Raw genomic sequence first — 16,137 nt, 5'->3', positions numbered from 1 at the left:
TCTACACTGTCTCCGAGAGGTCCTCAGTGTGCTTGTGCCCCAATTACCCATAACACTAAATTGCTCAAAAGTAAACCGTTTATTGGTTTCCTTCCCTTCCATGTCTCACTTCCCTAGACCTCTCCCCGAACTTTCCAAATAAACTATTCAAACTCTCACCTGTATCTCAAGGGTCTGCTTCTGGGCTAACTCGAGCTAAGTCATCTCTCTGACCCCTTTATCCTCATCCCTAAGGGAGAGGGTCAAATTACCTGACTGATGAGTCTGGAAGAAGAAACTGAGCACTGTAATTACTTCAACTCTTTTGAAGAGGACAAGTTCATAGGATGTGCATGTTTGGACTACTCTTTGCCATGGGCTTAAAGGCTTGCCTTCATGGGAAGGTCTTCAGTTAGCAACTGGATGGATGAGTCAGTTTAATTCAGGAGTGATGTATTAGGACACTCCCCAGGTCCTTACAGATCTAAAATCATGCTCTCCAATCAGCTTTATCAGCAATATTTTGATAAAGTGGACATTTTGATTCCATCAAGATTAGATTCACATGATTCATAAAAGCCAACATGTGGAAACAACCCAAATGAGCATCAACTGATGAATGGATAGACAAAATATGCTATATCCACACAATGGAATATTATTTGGCCTTTAAAAGACATGAAATATTGATACCTGCTACAATAGATGGATCTTGAGAACATTATGGTAAGTGAAAGAATACACTCACAAAATACCACATATCGTATGATTCCATTCATATGCGATGGCTAGGAGCTCTGCAGAGACATAAGACAGATTAGTGGTTGCTTAGGGCTAGTAAGGTGTGTGGAGGGGAGTGGGGAAGGGAAGAGACAGCTAAAGGGTGTGGGGTTTCTTTTTGAGGCGATAAGAATGTTCTAAAATTGACTGGAGTGATGGTTGCCCATATCTCTTCATAAAAACCACTGAAAGTTACACTTTATTTTTATTTATTTATTTATTTATTATTATTAACATGTAATGTATTATTTGTTTCAGGGGCACAGGTCTCTCAAAGTTAGGTCCACACCGTGATGCAAAATGCCGACATGAGGGGAGGCTGGGTTAAAGGTATATGAGAATGCTCTGTACTATCTTGGCAACTCTTTTATAGATGTAAAACTATTTAAAAATAAACAGTTTTTAAAATTGGGTCTAAACTTGGGAAGGTTCTGACTTGGAAAGTTTCAAAACTTCTCTGACTCAGTTTCCCTACCTTAAGAGAGAACAGTACTATAATACTCATCTCATAAATCAACTGAGACAGTGTATATAACACTACTATATCTGGCAAATAACCTCTCTATCTATCTAAAATCAAGACCTAGGTGTATAAGGCAGAATCGTCAGTGTGTCTCAGGCATCCCATTTCCCCCCAAGATCTCCGTCATCCTCCTATCTCCCCACATATGAGGTTTGGCCTGACAAGGTGTGGTCAGAATAACATTCTTATTACTACAATTTAACAGGTATAATGAGCTAACTCAGTTTGCAATGCCAGAGATTTGGGGGTGGGAGGGAGGGGCAGAGAAGTTGGGTGACACTGACAATTGATGCCGAAGTGGCCCTCCTTAGCAATTAGTTGTTCTTGTTTCTTTTGCCTCCCATCATAGCTATTTCTGTTATTTGTGTTTTGTGAAATGGTATCATTCCATCAGACCCACATGGAAGCCTCAAGTTGCTGATGCACGCTTTCCTTTCCTCCTTCTGGAGCACTTATGGAAGCCAGCACAATATTTCTGCTGGCTGGTCTGGAGTCAGTTCTGTATCTAATTATGGGGTTGATTTTCTTCTTTTGTATTAAAGTTTTTTCCACCCACTGGGGGTGTTAGGGATGTGACAAGCAAGCTTTCCCTATGGTCCCTGTTTCATTGTAAGAAGCCAAGGGCGTGGGGGAAATGCCCTTGTTGGAGTGGAGGCTGGGGTTTCAGTCCTTTCTCTAAATTTAAGGGACAAAGGAAGCCTCAGACAAGCCATTTAATTCCCCAGGCTTCTGTGTGTCCTTTATAAAATGAGAGGATTGGCCTAAATCATCTCTTCTATAACTCTTAATTCCTCCTAGGACTGACATTCTCCACAATGCAAGCATTTTCCTGAAGTTTACTGACAAGTAGTTGCCAAACACCAGAGGAGTGCTGATGTGTTATTAGCTAATATTCTCTCTCATCTGTTTGCAGTATCTTGATGGGAAATCATCCCTGGGAGCAGCCCTCTGTTCTGGTGTATGCTCTGAGAACAGATTTAGAGAACACAGGAAGAGGGAATTATGGAGACAGTGGATCCCTCCAACATGGACAGGGATGGTGGCATTCTGTTACGATTCTGAAACATACAGAGAACCCAATGGAAGGCTGGTCTCAGTGCCTGGAAAAGGAATATTACATAAGTGCAGTTTTACTTTCTGCGTTAATCTTTGCTGAGGTAATTGCCTTCATTCTATTTTAGGTGTGTTGTTGGCAATGCTGCATGGCCTACTGACAGTTGTTCAATAAAAATAGAGATCATACTCAAGAGGAGAGGTGCAATATTCACACATGGCCAAAGTTCTTTGAGCCACAGCACTCAATTCCTCAAGAGTTACATGGAGATAGACACTGCTAGCATTTAGCAGGAAGCAAGATTGAGTTATGTTTCTAGGTTGTTGGGTGTATCTGGCACACACCTCCGGACGCAAGGAGTTATGTAACAATTTCAGCAAGGGGGGAACAGAGGGGCTTTTCAAAATGAAGGAGACTGAAAGTCCTATTCTTCCCTCTACTCACCATATATTCACCCTCAGCCTCCATATGCATCACCAAATAGAACTAAGTATGCCACCTAAATACCTCTCTAATTGTCCACACCATACTATCAGCCCCCTCTCCAGTGCTGTCTTGATTCAGAACATTATCATTTCTCACCTGGGTACTGTGCTACCCTCCTAAAGGTCTCACTGTCCTCCGCTCAGCCTTCCTTCACTCTCAGCTCAGCAGCAGGAGCAAACCCCTAGCCTGCAAATGTGTTGGTCACACGCCTTGCTCAAAATTCTGCAGTCATTCCTAATCAAACCTGAACTTCATCATACAGCCTGTAAGTCTCACTATAATCTGTCTTCCAATTTCACTAGCTTCAGCCTCTGGCATTTCCTCTTCTTCTAGGGTCCAGCCAACCGTAGCTGTTCATGGTTCTCCCCGGATTTACCACACTCTTGTGCCTCTCGCTGGGATATGGCCTGGCATCTCCAGTTCCTGCTTCCAGGTTCTCCTTACCTTTTAGGTGTCTCTCACCAACATCCTCCCCAAATTGCCCGTCCTAACTCACTAAGGACTACTTCCTTCTCATTTCCAATGTTCCATGTACATACTTTCAATATGGCTATAATCAAACTAGCATTTTCAGGGTGAATTCAAGTGCGATCATTTAAAGGCTGAGACCATGTGATGAATCTTCAACTCATTAGCACTACACCAGATAACAGGTGCTCAATAAATGTCTTAGGATGAGATGGAAAGAGCATTTTCTAAGCGCCTAAGATATGATAGGCTCCACATTTGACTTTGGGGAGACACAGGACAGGAAGGGAAAGTAAGCAGCCTATGACTTACATCTGGGAGAGTGATAAAAATAATGAGAGGATGGGCAGAGATATTAATAATAATAAATCATGCATAGTGTAAAGTCAATAAGCCAGAAAGTCCTTGAGTCTTGGGTAAAATTTAATAAATCATGGAAGGAAAAGCAAACTAAGGGTATTATTAAGGAAATAAGAACTTTGACTCCAAATGACTCCCACTCCCTCGGTGAGTGGAAGGCCCCTGGAGTTCTCACTATTAAAGCCTGTTGGCATAGTTGAGGATGGCCATGATAATCAAGCATCTAGCCTATGGAGTGGATCCAAAAATGTAGATGTTCCAAAACAGGGGAATCCCCGTAATCATTTCTCATGATCTATAGAGATGTTAAAAGGAATTCTTAAGTAGGTGACTTTATACCTATAGAATTTAATCATAGCTCCCAGCAAAATTGTTCTCTTATTCTCCTTAGCATCAAAGACTGACTTTTAGTGGGGAGCGTTGGGAGGTGAAGCAAGACAAGTAGCAGACAGGAAATTATAATGAGACTTGAAGACTATATTATGGAGTTAATATTTTATCAGGAACCACTGAAGAGTTTTGAACAGGTAGGTCACAGTCACATTTGCAGGCCAGGCCAGGAGTCTGGCTGCTGTATGCAAGATGGATGGGAGGTATAAACAGAGGGGTGGGGATAGTGAGAGCATTTAGGACTCTAGACAATAACCAAGGTGAGAAATGCCAGTGTTTCGATAACAGAAGGGTGGATGGGGAGACATATAGACAATTCTAAGGTAAATTAAGGCATCTGATGTTATCTATGTGACACATTATATGATGGATTCCAATTTCCCCTTCCATGTGCTAACTCAGTGGGGTATTCCTAGCCCATCAAGATTTCGGTGGCCAATAGAACCCCAGCACCACTGTGATAAATGCAATTGGCTGTCTAGCCAAATGACCCTTCTCCTCCCCACCATTCTTACAATGGAGCCCATACCTCACTGTAGAAGCTGAAAACCTGCTTACCCAGCAGACTTTGCAGTGAAAGGTGGGCATCAGACATGATTGTGGTCAGTGGAAAATAAGGGGAAGCTTGCTGCTAGGAATTTTTTAGTCAAGGCCTTTCTCCCTATAAAAAGAATGACAAGAGGAACAATATCTTTCTTCTAATGGTCATTCACCTTGTCATGCCTGCGTGTGATGCCTAGAACCATGGCAGCCATCTTGAGGTCATGAGAGAAAAGCATGAAGACAGAAGCCATTATGTTGAGGATCAGAGAAGAAGAATGGAAAGAACCTGATTCCTTACTGATGTCATTTGATCTTTTAAACCCACCCTGAAACCACTTACCTCCCACTTTTGTTCTATGAAATACTATAAAGCCTTGTTTTTTGTTTTTTGTTTTTAAAGATTTTATTTATTTATTTGACAGAGAGAGAGATAGCAAGAGCAGGAACACAAGCAGGGGGAGTGGGAGAAGGAGAAGCAGGCTTCCCACTGAGCAGGGAGCCCGATGCGGGGCTCGATCCCAGGACCCTGGGATCATGATCTGAGCCAAAGGGAGACACCCAATGACCGAGCCACCCAGGCACCCCTATAAAACCTTGTTTTAAAAGTTCTTGCTACTCAAGGGTAGTCAGTGGACCAACTCTATCAGCGTAAACTGGAACTTGTTAAAACACCAGAATCTTGGGCACTATTCCAGAAAAACTGACTCAGAATCTGCATTGTAACAAGATCCCCAGCACCAGTTTAAGCCACTTTTAAATGAGTATTCTGTTACTTTCCTTTGAGGCATCCTAAATAATATACTCACTACATACAGTTCCTTTTTAACTAGAATTAATTGTACTTTCTCCTGTTATTCCACAATATTTGACCACCCCTCTATCACAGTATGCATTTTATTTTGTCACATACATGTAGTATAGTTAGAACTACCTGTGGCAATCTGACACATACAACTTCATGAATTCCTTAAGAGTAGGCCCTACATCCTACTGACTTTTCTATTCCCCTTTCTGCCCAGCAGTAAGCTCCACAAAAGTAAATATTCAAATATTTGTTGAATGAAAGAATAAAAGGAGTAATCATTTCTTTGTAATTCCTCCAGCCAATGAGAATTTTAGAACCTCCAATAGGAAGCTATAATGGACTCAAAGGTATGGCTCGTGATCTGCCTTGGACAATAAATGTATTCTGTTTTCTTATTCAACGATTTTTCCAGGCAGAGCCTTGCTCAAAAGAGCTCTTCAGAGGCAAAACGCTCAATAAATCTTGGGTCTTCTTCATGGTGGGTAACATGCTTGCCATCTTCCTAAAGCTTAATTGCCTTATTGTCACTGGAATAATGAAAGTCATCTCAGGGTTACCCTGGTCCAAGTCACCAGATCCAGCCCTCTTGGGACCACTCTATCCATATACTGATGAATTTAAAGTAATCGATGCCACAAATTAACCTACCATTTAGCAGCAAGCATTGACCACTGAATATGGCCAGAAAGGAAGTTTCTGGCCACTCAGAATTCAAGGAAAAGCCAAAAAAGAGGCAGGCACATTCATCTGACTCTGCTTTCCTTAAAAGGCTCTGGCAGTGGCCAGGCTTGGAGAAGCTAGAATGAGGGGATAAATATAGAAAATTGATTTATCTTTTTCATTTAATAAAAAGCATCCGTAGATTTCATAAAGTAGAAACCCTGCATATAGGTCATCCAAACAGAGGACACACACACGCTTTTAGTCATCTTACAACACCTACACAAATACATAGCAATGGGGTTTGACTTTCTGTCTTATCCATGATTTTGTAAACACACCTTCACAGCCCACCATGTATCTGCATGCTGGTCTGCTCCCTCAATATCTGGCAAAACAGCAGTCATTGTAGGTGTGGTAAGTAAAACCCAAAACCTAAGGTGAAGAGATAGGATCTGGTCCCAACTCCACACTGGTTAAAGGTGAGGAGTGAACCTATCCCAGCCTGTTTGTTCAAATGAGTGCCATCCTTCTGACTATGAACACTCTTCAATCTCAAATTTTAGAGGGGATAAGAAAAACCATACGCTGATTTAGAGGAAATCATTTCACAAAATTCATGGGAATTATATGAGATAATTTAGAAGAGGTCGCACTGAATTCTGTCTGTTTCAACAATTTCATTTATTTACTGACAGCTCTAATTGGGCAAAGGAGCAAACGTGATGTAGCAAAATAATCCCTAGCAGTGCCTGCCATAATTCAATATTGTCAACTGAAAGCTAAACTTCATTGGACCAAATTGCCCAATAAGGGCCACAGAATACCAGACATGGACAGCTGTGGTTTTAAGTCCTCAATTGACTTTGCAAATAGGAAAATTGCAGAAGCTATTTCAGAATCTGGGAATGCTTATTAACAAATTTTGCCTGTTCAAATTATGGCCTAGATTGAGAAAATCAGTCTTATAATTGTTGGGGGCATTTTTTCACTCCCAGAAGAAAAACTAATTTTATGTTTATATTAATAAGATTTTTTGAGACACTATTCATTTGAAATTCAATGGAAGTTAATTCCCCAGAAAGGATTTGGTTAACCAATTTATAGAGTTTCCAATTTGGGTTAACAGACATCTTACTCATACTTATGATAAATGTACAGCAAGAAAGAGAGCCCTGAGGAGTTAGTGGCTTGTCCAAGATCCCTCAGTTAGAAGCAGAACTAGGACCACAGCCTCATGACACCTTTTAAAGCAGCCGTACTGACCCGGTGGTAATTTTGCCCCCCCCCCAAGAGATACTGAACAATGTCTGTATACATTTTTGGTTGTCACACTAGGAAAGAGCTACTGCTTACATCTAGTGAGTTGGGGCCAGGAATGCTGCTAAACATCCTCTAGGGCACAAAACAGTTCCCCAGCATAGTAGTGATGAGGCTAAGAAACTCAGGGATAGAAGTATCATTTAAATGATATTTGCATATGCACACGCAAACACAAAAGTCACAAGAAGATAGGATAGCTACATTACGTCTAACACTTGTTTATAAGCAAAATGGGAACAGTAAGGACAACAGAAAACCTTCAAGTTTCCCCTAATACTTCTCTTTCGCTTATTTCACTTCCAACACCAGCACATCCTGCCAGCCCCTCTTTCAAATAGTATTCCCAAAACAGCTGCTTTGGGCCACCTCCACGGATACCTCTCAGCCCTGGCCATCACTCTCTTTCTCCTGGACCACTTCAACATTCGAAATGGTTCATCTTCAACTCTCCCCCTGTTCAATGTTTTCTACTCAGCAGTCACAGTGACCTTACAAAAGTAAACCTGATCATGTCCCTTCTTTGTATAAAGCTTAGGCTCCACTGGGATGGGTCCCATATCCCAGCATGCTGTTGGGAATGAGTAGGGCATATTTGTGGTTGTCATTATAAGTGGGGAGCTACTAGACTTTAGTACCTGGGGGGCAGCAGAAACGTATCAGGAAACCTATCACCCTGTAACAGGAAGGATTGTGAAGAATTGACTTGCCCCCAAGCTGTTGAGCACCTCTGATGAGATGCGGCGGCCTCACTGCCTACCCCGCTCTCCAGCTTGCTCTCTGTGCTCCAGCCAGTGTATTTGGTGTTCCTTGAAACTGCCAGGCATGTTTCATTCTCAGGGATCGGGCACTGGTTGCTCCCTGCCTCAAAAACTCCATCGCCCATATCCGGATGCCTTGTTCCCTTGCTTCTTTCAGGTCTCAGCTGAACTGTCATCTGATCAGAGAAACAGCACATCGCCCTCTTACCTAAATTAGCTTCTCTTCATTAAGGCGAGGTGTTATTCTAACCAATGTTTCTTCCTTTCATTTATCAATATCTGATGCCATTATCTAACACATAGTTTTCAGTGTATTCTGTCTCTTATCTGTCTCTCCTTTCGAGAGCGAGGTCCAAGAGGGCAGGGGTTTTTGTCTGTTTTGCTCATCTTTGTATCTGCAGTGCCTAGAACAGCACCTGGCACACAGAAGGGACTAGACAATATCTGAAAAATGAAGAAAACGAATGCATGTCTTTACTTAGCCTGAAAATTATCCCTCTGGAAACATATGATCAGAATAGAGAGAATAATCATCAATTTTCCTTTAATTTGACAGCTGTATATTTTCTTAAAAACCTAACAATACCGGGGGAAAAAAAACAACAACCCTGCATTCACCAAGGACTGCTTGGAAAATTATACGTAGGAAACAGTCTTAATTATCTGGTCACCATAATCTGTCTTTGTGGACTGAGTAGTATAAATAGGTCAAGCTATTTCTCAAGAACTTCAGGAATCATGGAAGAAAAAGAATAGAAAAAGATCTATTCACCTAAGATATCATTGAGAATCTTTTTAAGGGATGCAAAGTTTCATGGGCTATTTTGTGCTGACAATCTTAAACATATAAATTCAACAACAATGTTGAAGAAGAATTCCTCCCCATTAACTTTGATGGGAGCTGGGCATCTGGCAAAACTGTGATTGCCCTGAAGCCTAGTTTCAGGCTCAGGAAACAAACTGCTCCTCTCAGGGAAAAGTATGAGTTTGGAGAGACAGCCCTTTGATCAGTAGGCAGAACTCAGCTTCCTCTCTGCTATCTTTCTGAGCTCTGACTCGCCCCGTGTCTCCATTAGCCTCCTGGCTAACAAACAATAGGGATGTGGCAAAGCAAGGAGGTTGCTGTTGTGGGGAAGGAAGTGCCCATAACACTCATTGCCATTTGAAATTGTTGACCCCATGTGTTTTGGGTCAGGTTCCATAGACCCAGAGACCCAGTGGTATTTCTGTGCAAGCGATTTATTGGGGGCTCCTCTCAGGAGGAGGGCAGTGTAGGAAGCCGGACAAATTAGGGGAAGAAATCTAAGCAAGGAGGTACTTTTCGGCTGGGATTTAGCTTCAGCCTTATCCCCTGGGGAGATCTGGAATACGAAGTGTACTAAGGATTTGGTCCCCCCAGGGGCAAGGAGACCTGCTTTTCATAACCCTTTGTCAGTCAGTCTTGGCCCTTTGACTGCTCAATAGGATGGGACATGACCCCCCTGGGGACAGCTGTGCACCCTGAGCAGCCAACAATCACAGAGGCTGCGAGTGGGGTGCCCCTATCCCGTGAAGGGGATTTAGATGAGACACCAACAGCGTTTGCTTTATGTCTGCTACAATCCGAAAGAGACATGAATCACAGTTTAAAAAAAAAAAAATACCCCAAAGCACTTTCTCTAAGTATCATGCTTTGGCACAGCATTATTCACAGTGGCCTTGAGAATCATGTCTGGCATCCTGAGTTTCTTCTGAGGGAACTCTGCTAATGTAGGGCAATGTCGACATGGTATTTGCAATGCCGAATAACAAACATCTCCTTTTCTCCTTGAAATGTTCCAAGCATCTTACAAAGAGCCATATTAATAAGTCTCAGAGAACAGTGGAAGAGGTTAAGAATATATGTTAAAACATCTAACTTAAAGATTTGAAAAAGGAGTTCATTTTATCAGCAAATTTGAGTAATAATCAACTGAAGTCATTGCAGCAAATCATTTAGAAATGCTGCTTGCAGATATTTTCTTTTCACTTGTTTTCCTTTTTTAAAAAAGATTTTATTTATTTATTTGAGAGAGAGAGAGAGAGAGTGTGTGCATGGGGGGGGGCGCAGGGGGGAGGGTAGAGGGAGAGGAAGAAGCGGACTCCCCGCTGAGCAGGAAGCCCATTGCAGGGCTAGATCCCAGGACCCTGAGATCATGACTTGAGCTGAAGGCAGATGTTTAACTGACTAAGCCACCCAGGCAGGTGCCCATTCACTTGTTTTCCTTAACAAACAAACAAACAAATAAAAATATCTCTGAAGCAGCATCATCTAGTCCAGGATTCTCAATCTTAGCACTATTTACATGTTGGGACAGAGAATCTGGAGCTCTTCTGTGCATTGTAGGATGTTTACCAGCATCCTGGCCTTTACCTACTAGATGTCAGTGGTACTCCTGATCCCTCTCCACCCCTCACATTGCCAAATGTTCCTTAGGGACAAAATTGCCCCCACTTGAGAACCATTGGTAAAGCCAAAGAAACTCAGGATAATCTTTGGAATCATGGCAGGGCCATAGACTGTGTGTGTTGAGCAAGGTGTTTAGAAAGTTATTCTAAATCTTGGTTTAGTCATATGTGAAATGAGAAAAATACCTAGCTTATGGGACTGTTATAATGATTTCAATGAAAAACAGCAGTGTGGCACAGAACCTGGCACATTGGCCAGTGCGTATGTAGCTCTCTTCCTTTCCTTCTGGACTAAAAACTTGCAAAATGTTTTTGAGCGGCACCTGGGTGGCTCAGTCAGTTAAGCCTCTGCCTCTTGGTTTTGGCTCAGGTCATGGTCTCCCAGTTGTGAGATCAAGCCCACTGCATCCCGCTCTGAGCTTAGCATGGAGTCTGCTTGAGATTCTCTCTCCTACCTCTCTGCCGCCTTTCTTTCTCACTCTCTTTCTCTAATAAATAAATCATTAAAAAAATATTTTTGCATTCTTATGGGTAAAATAGTGATAAAAGGATAACTTTATATGAATTAGGACAAGAAGTATGGTTGCACTTCAAAGATCTAGTTTGAGAGAGAAAAAAGAAAACCCTAATTCCTTCTAATTGGAAAAGATGTCATTCCCACTTGTCCTCTTTCAGGTTTTACTGAATGTTCTTTGGGGAAAGTATATTGGAAATTTAAGCAGGCACTTACAATAACTAGTCTTTTCTAAATGATTACATGTGTACCAGATACTATTCTAAGAAATTTATATGGATTATCTTCTGAATAGATACTAGTATATCTACTCGATTTATAGATGAGAAGTAGAAGAAGAGAAAGGTGAAGCAATTTCCCCCAAAGAACAGAAAATGGTGGTGTTGGAATTTATATTGAAAAGGTCTATTCAAAAGTAGAAGAGGCAGGTCAGCATCTACAAGGACAATTGGTGGTTTGAGGAGGGGAACACACCAAGAAGCACAGCCACAATATGTTGCCAACCCTTTGCTGACCGACCTCTGAAGTCCAGTCCTGAAGGCACACTTCTTCCTTAAATTAAGACCTTAGAGGGCCTAGGCATGGAAGAGTTGCAGTCACACGGCATATGTAATTCAAATCAAAATGATAAAAAAATATGAAATTTAGGATACCCCAAGAAAGTCCTATTTTTTCCTATGATGAATATATTGATGCTTTTTTTGAAACATCTAATATCACATTTTTTGACAAATATTTTCCCCATATTTAGCTTGGCTACTGTGGATCTCATACTGATAACCTGAGTGTTTTTATCTTCCCGCAAATGTCTCGATATTGAATCAGTGATCTTGACCTTGACCCTGGATTGGAAAACTTCACTTTACTCTCCTAACCCTGGTTAGATCCCCTCATTTGTACCCTCCATGTTCCTTTTGATCTAGGGCAGACACCAGCAGATGTTTTCTTTAAAGGGATAGATAGTGAATGGAGTAGGCTATGTGGGCCATGAGGTGGGTCTCAGTCATAGTCAATTCTGCTACTATCATTCAAAAGCAGCCATAGACAGCGCATAAAGAAACTGACATGTCCCTGTTCCAATAATGTTATATTTACAAAAAAAAAAAAAGATGATGGTCCAGATTTGGGCCATGGGCCATTGTTTGCTGATCTCTGATCAAGGGTGCTGTCATGCAACATTATGCAAAATTACACAATAAAAACAACAAGGCTTATGGGGAATAATAGAGTTAGGAGAACAAGAGTCAAAAACTTCATCAGTGACACAGCAAAAGATAGGAACCTAATAAAAATTCTGTCACAATTTACACATGTTAAATGGTTAAGAAACACACAAATACTACAAGAAATATTGAGAAATACCTAAAGTTTGCCTGTAGAAAGGTGCTTTGGAACCACTATACTTTGTGAGTTATTGCAAAGTGGTAGAAAGATCACTCAGAAAGTTGTAATACCAGGAGTGGACGTGTGACTCAGGACACCTGTGGTTTATCCCATGGTAGCTGGTAGATGTATGAGGCATGTATGGGGGGAGGGTTGATATCCCTGTGTGGCTTGGTTCAGTGGGGTAGAATTTTCTGCATTAACAGAGTGCTTCCTGTGGATGAAATCACACATGAGCAAACACAAAATTCTTGTTATGCTCAAATTGTTTCTTCATACGTTACTATCACTGGAACAAAGTCAAGGTTTCAAAATGAGTGTTATAGCAGAACTGATGCCTCACGGGCATCTCAATGTTAACACAACAGACCATAATATGTCCAACTGTTCTTCTTTGCAAAGTCTTGCTTTCTCCATAAAGTCTATTGATGCCATCAACAACTATCCAACTGCCTTAAACAAAACCTTCGACATGATCTTCAACTACTTCTGTCTCACTCACTACATTCAATCAGTCATCAGCTGCTGTGTTACCTTATAAATATGTCTCAAATTCATCCTCTCTTCTCCATTGTGCATGTGTTCAGGCTTACCATCTCTCGCCAGATCTCTCACAAAGTGTTTTTTTTTTTTTTTTGCTTCCATTTCCATCTCCCTACTCCCAATCTTCTGTGTAACCATCATAGTGATCTTTCTTGGAGCTCTAGAAGTAAAGGCATTGAGCTTAAGTCCGTACTTTGCCCTGCTATCTGGATGATCTTGAGTAACTTACTTAATCTTTCTACCCCTCAGCTTCCTCATCTAGAAATGGGAATGCTAATAAATCTTGTGTCATAGGATTGGTGTCAGGATGAAATGTATAAAATGCTTAACAAAGTCCAGGATATTATTATTATTATTATACACACTCAGTAAAATGGTAGTTATGTTCAATACCATTAATATAGTCATTAGTATCACTTATCAGCATCATTATTGCCATCATCAGGATAGCATAATTCTGGATGAGTTTTCCCAAGCTGAAATACTGGACTTTAACCCTTTATGGCATTCACTTGAATTCAGTGCAAAGTAAGTGATACTTATTTTGTGCCTATTGCATCCAGAGCAGCATCAGGGTAGATACGCAGTTGAATGTTACCACCTAGGCTGACAAAAATATCATAGTAGTATCTCCAATTTAAAGCAGATTGTCATGATGGCTATGAATAAAGTACAAAGGGAATATAGACAAAGAGAAATTCTAGTGGAGGATTTGGGAGGCCTTTGGGGAGAAGACAGGATTTGACTGGTCCTGAAGGATGGGAAGGGTCTTTAGAGGCAGTTATGAGGAATATGCTCTGCTTGGAACCATCCAGGGTTGGGTGTGGCTGGAAGAGGGAGGGTTTATAAAGGGCAGGTCTTCTGTTGTGGCTGCAGTGGGCATGAGGTGGGAAGAGTTGGGATAGAACATGATTCGCTGATGTATTGGGTTGCAGTGAGGGGTCAGTGGGTACTACCCAGTCTACTTCAAAGTGAAGTCCAAGTCCACTCATTTCATTCATCTTCATTTCCACCATTGGGAAGTAGACCAAGCTGTAGCAGTCTCTGGAGATAAGGTGTTCCAGGTGGAGGAAGGCACAGGCCAAAGCTCAGTGGTGGGGATATGCTGTGACTCTTTGTGGGTTGTCTCTAAACTGGAGTGGCTTGAGCACAAGGTCCAGGGGTAGAAAAGGAGTATATAGGAATAGGAATTATTATTTTTTTAATGTATCAGGCTTTTTCGAAGAAAGAGTAAATTCTGAGAAGATGATGTCACTGCTTTTCTAAACCAGCTGAGCCAAGACCATCTTATGATAATGAGTTTCCAGAGGGTAACGGTGATGGGCTGACCTTGAGAGCTTCTTTTCCCCACTCGAGTGAGTGTGCCCCAGTCCAAGAGCAACCCTTATATCTTGCTTCCACCAGTTTTATGCTGAGCTCACCAGAAATGTCAGCCCCAAGTTTCACTCACTGAAGTCACTCACAGTGAGACTAAAATCCAAGGCATTCCTGGAAATGTGTTTGACATTAACAGTTGGATTTCTAGTGTCTGAGATGTGCTTGCCCCATGGATGTTTGCTTGCAACAGCACATAGGAAAGACCAACAGAGGGCAGGTTGTTCATCCTGAGAGCCCGGGGCACACTCTGTCTGGGTCACAGAGGTGTCAGTGTAGGGTCAGACAGGGTCAGGCAAACAAGTCTCTGGTAGTATGGCCTGAGGGCACTGTCCTTTTCTAGAACTTTCTCAAACTGCTTTCTGCAACAACAGAAGATATGTGGCTAAGGACTGACAAAATTCATTATCTTCTAATTCCCAACCTGGGTAAACTAGAGCTATAATAATTAGTAACCAGGCACTGAAATATGACAACACAGAGAGATACTGGCAACATTGCTTCCTCACGCTGGGGAGAGAAGCAGACAGTGTGCCTGGCAGGGGCTCGGTAGATAAACCACCCAGCATTCATGCCCCTGTACAGAGATGAGTCAGAGGTGCCCTGCATTGTCTCCTGAGTTCCAGAAGGGCCAGTGTCCCACAGCAGGACCCTGAGAGAGAACACACCCTCTACTGGCTGCCCCACATATTTACTCATTTCATTCTCACATCACTATAATGATTTGGGTACTGATATTCATCCCCAGTTATAGATGAGGAAAGCAAGGAATGAAACATTGATTACCTTGCCCAAGGTCACACGACTGGTCAGGCAGCCTGGCACAAGAATTGATGCTATTTTTCATATAAGGAATCTAGGCTCAGAGAGGTTAGTCAACTTGCCAAAAGTTGCACAGATGGCAAGTGACAAGGCTGACATCAGAACTCATGTTCGTTTGCAGCCAATGCACTTTACCTACTAATTAGCAAAAATCCTCCTGGAGGTCCCTTCATGCATGCATCCTCCCATTTGATTCTCTGAAGGAGCAAGCCTGGAAATGTCACCTGGAGCCCCTTCCAGTGGTACTTTGCCTCACTCCACTCTACAGACTTGTGCTGAGAAAGACACAAACCCCATGAAGTATGGTTGGAGGGAACCCCCAAGCCACCATGTAGCCTGAAGCTACTGCATACTTTCACCTGGATGTTTTCCAAAATGTGAAATTGCTTAATGAGAATTTGCTTCTTACATGTTTCTGGTCCTTGATCCTAGGTGTTTGATGAATGTATTGTTCTTCCAAATCAAGGGGAAAAAGAATAAGGTTTGTGCTTCAAGAAAACATCAAAGCCTTTGGTTTTCAGAATTCTTCTCTAAGTCACTCCTAAAACACTAGCCACATCAGTAGGAAGAAAGCACTGAAGAATCAAAGCACATTGCAGTGGGATGCCTGGTTCAAGTCAGGGCTATGGAACTTCTTGACTGTGAATTTATGGAAATCGCTTCACCACTTTGAGCCTGACTTTTCACAAATGAGAATAATAACAGTGCTGGTTATGTTAGCCTCAGGTGAGGATCATCATGGAGCTAGGCGTAGGAAAGATTGTGCAAATATTAAGATGCAATAACATAGTAGGGACACTGCAATATTACAAGGCAGGGGTGTGTGTCTCTTCTTTTAATTCTGCCAATATTAACTAATGTAATAAATATTTATGGAGTACCTATGACATGCCAGACTATTTCTTAGGCTCTGAGGACACAGGTAAATAAAACAAACAATTTCTT

This window comes from Phoca vitulina, unplaced genomic scaffold (genome assembly GCF_004348235.1).
Source record: "Phoca vitulina isolate PV1807 unplaced genomic scaffold, GSC_HSeal_1.0 scaffold10, whole genome shotgun sequence".
NCBI classification, from domain to species: Eukaryota; Metazoa; Chordata; class Mammalia; order Carnivora; family Phocidae; genus Phoca; species Phoca vitulina.
This window is presented reverse-complemented; position numbering follows the sequence as displayed.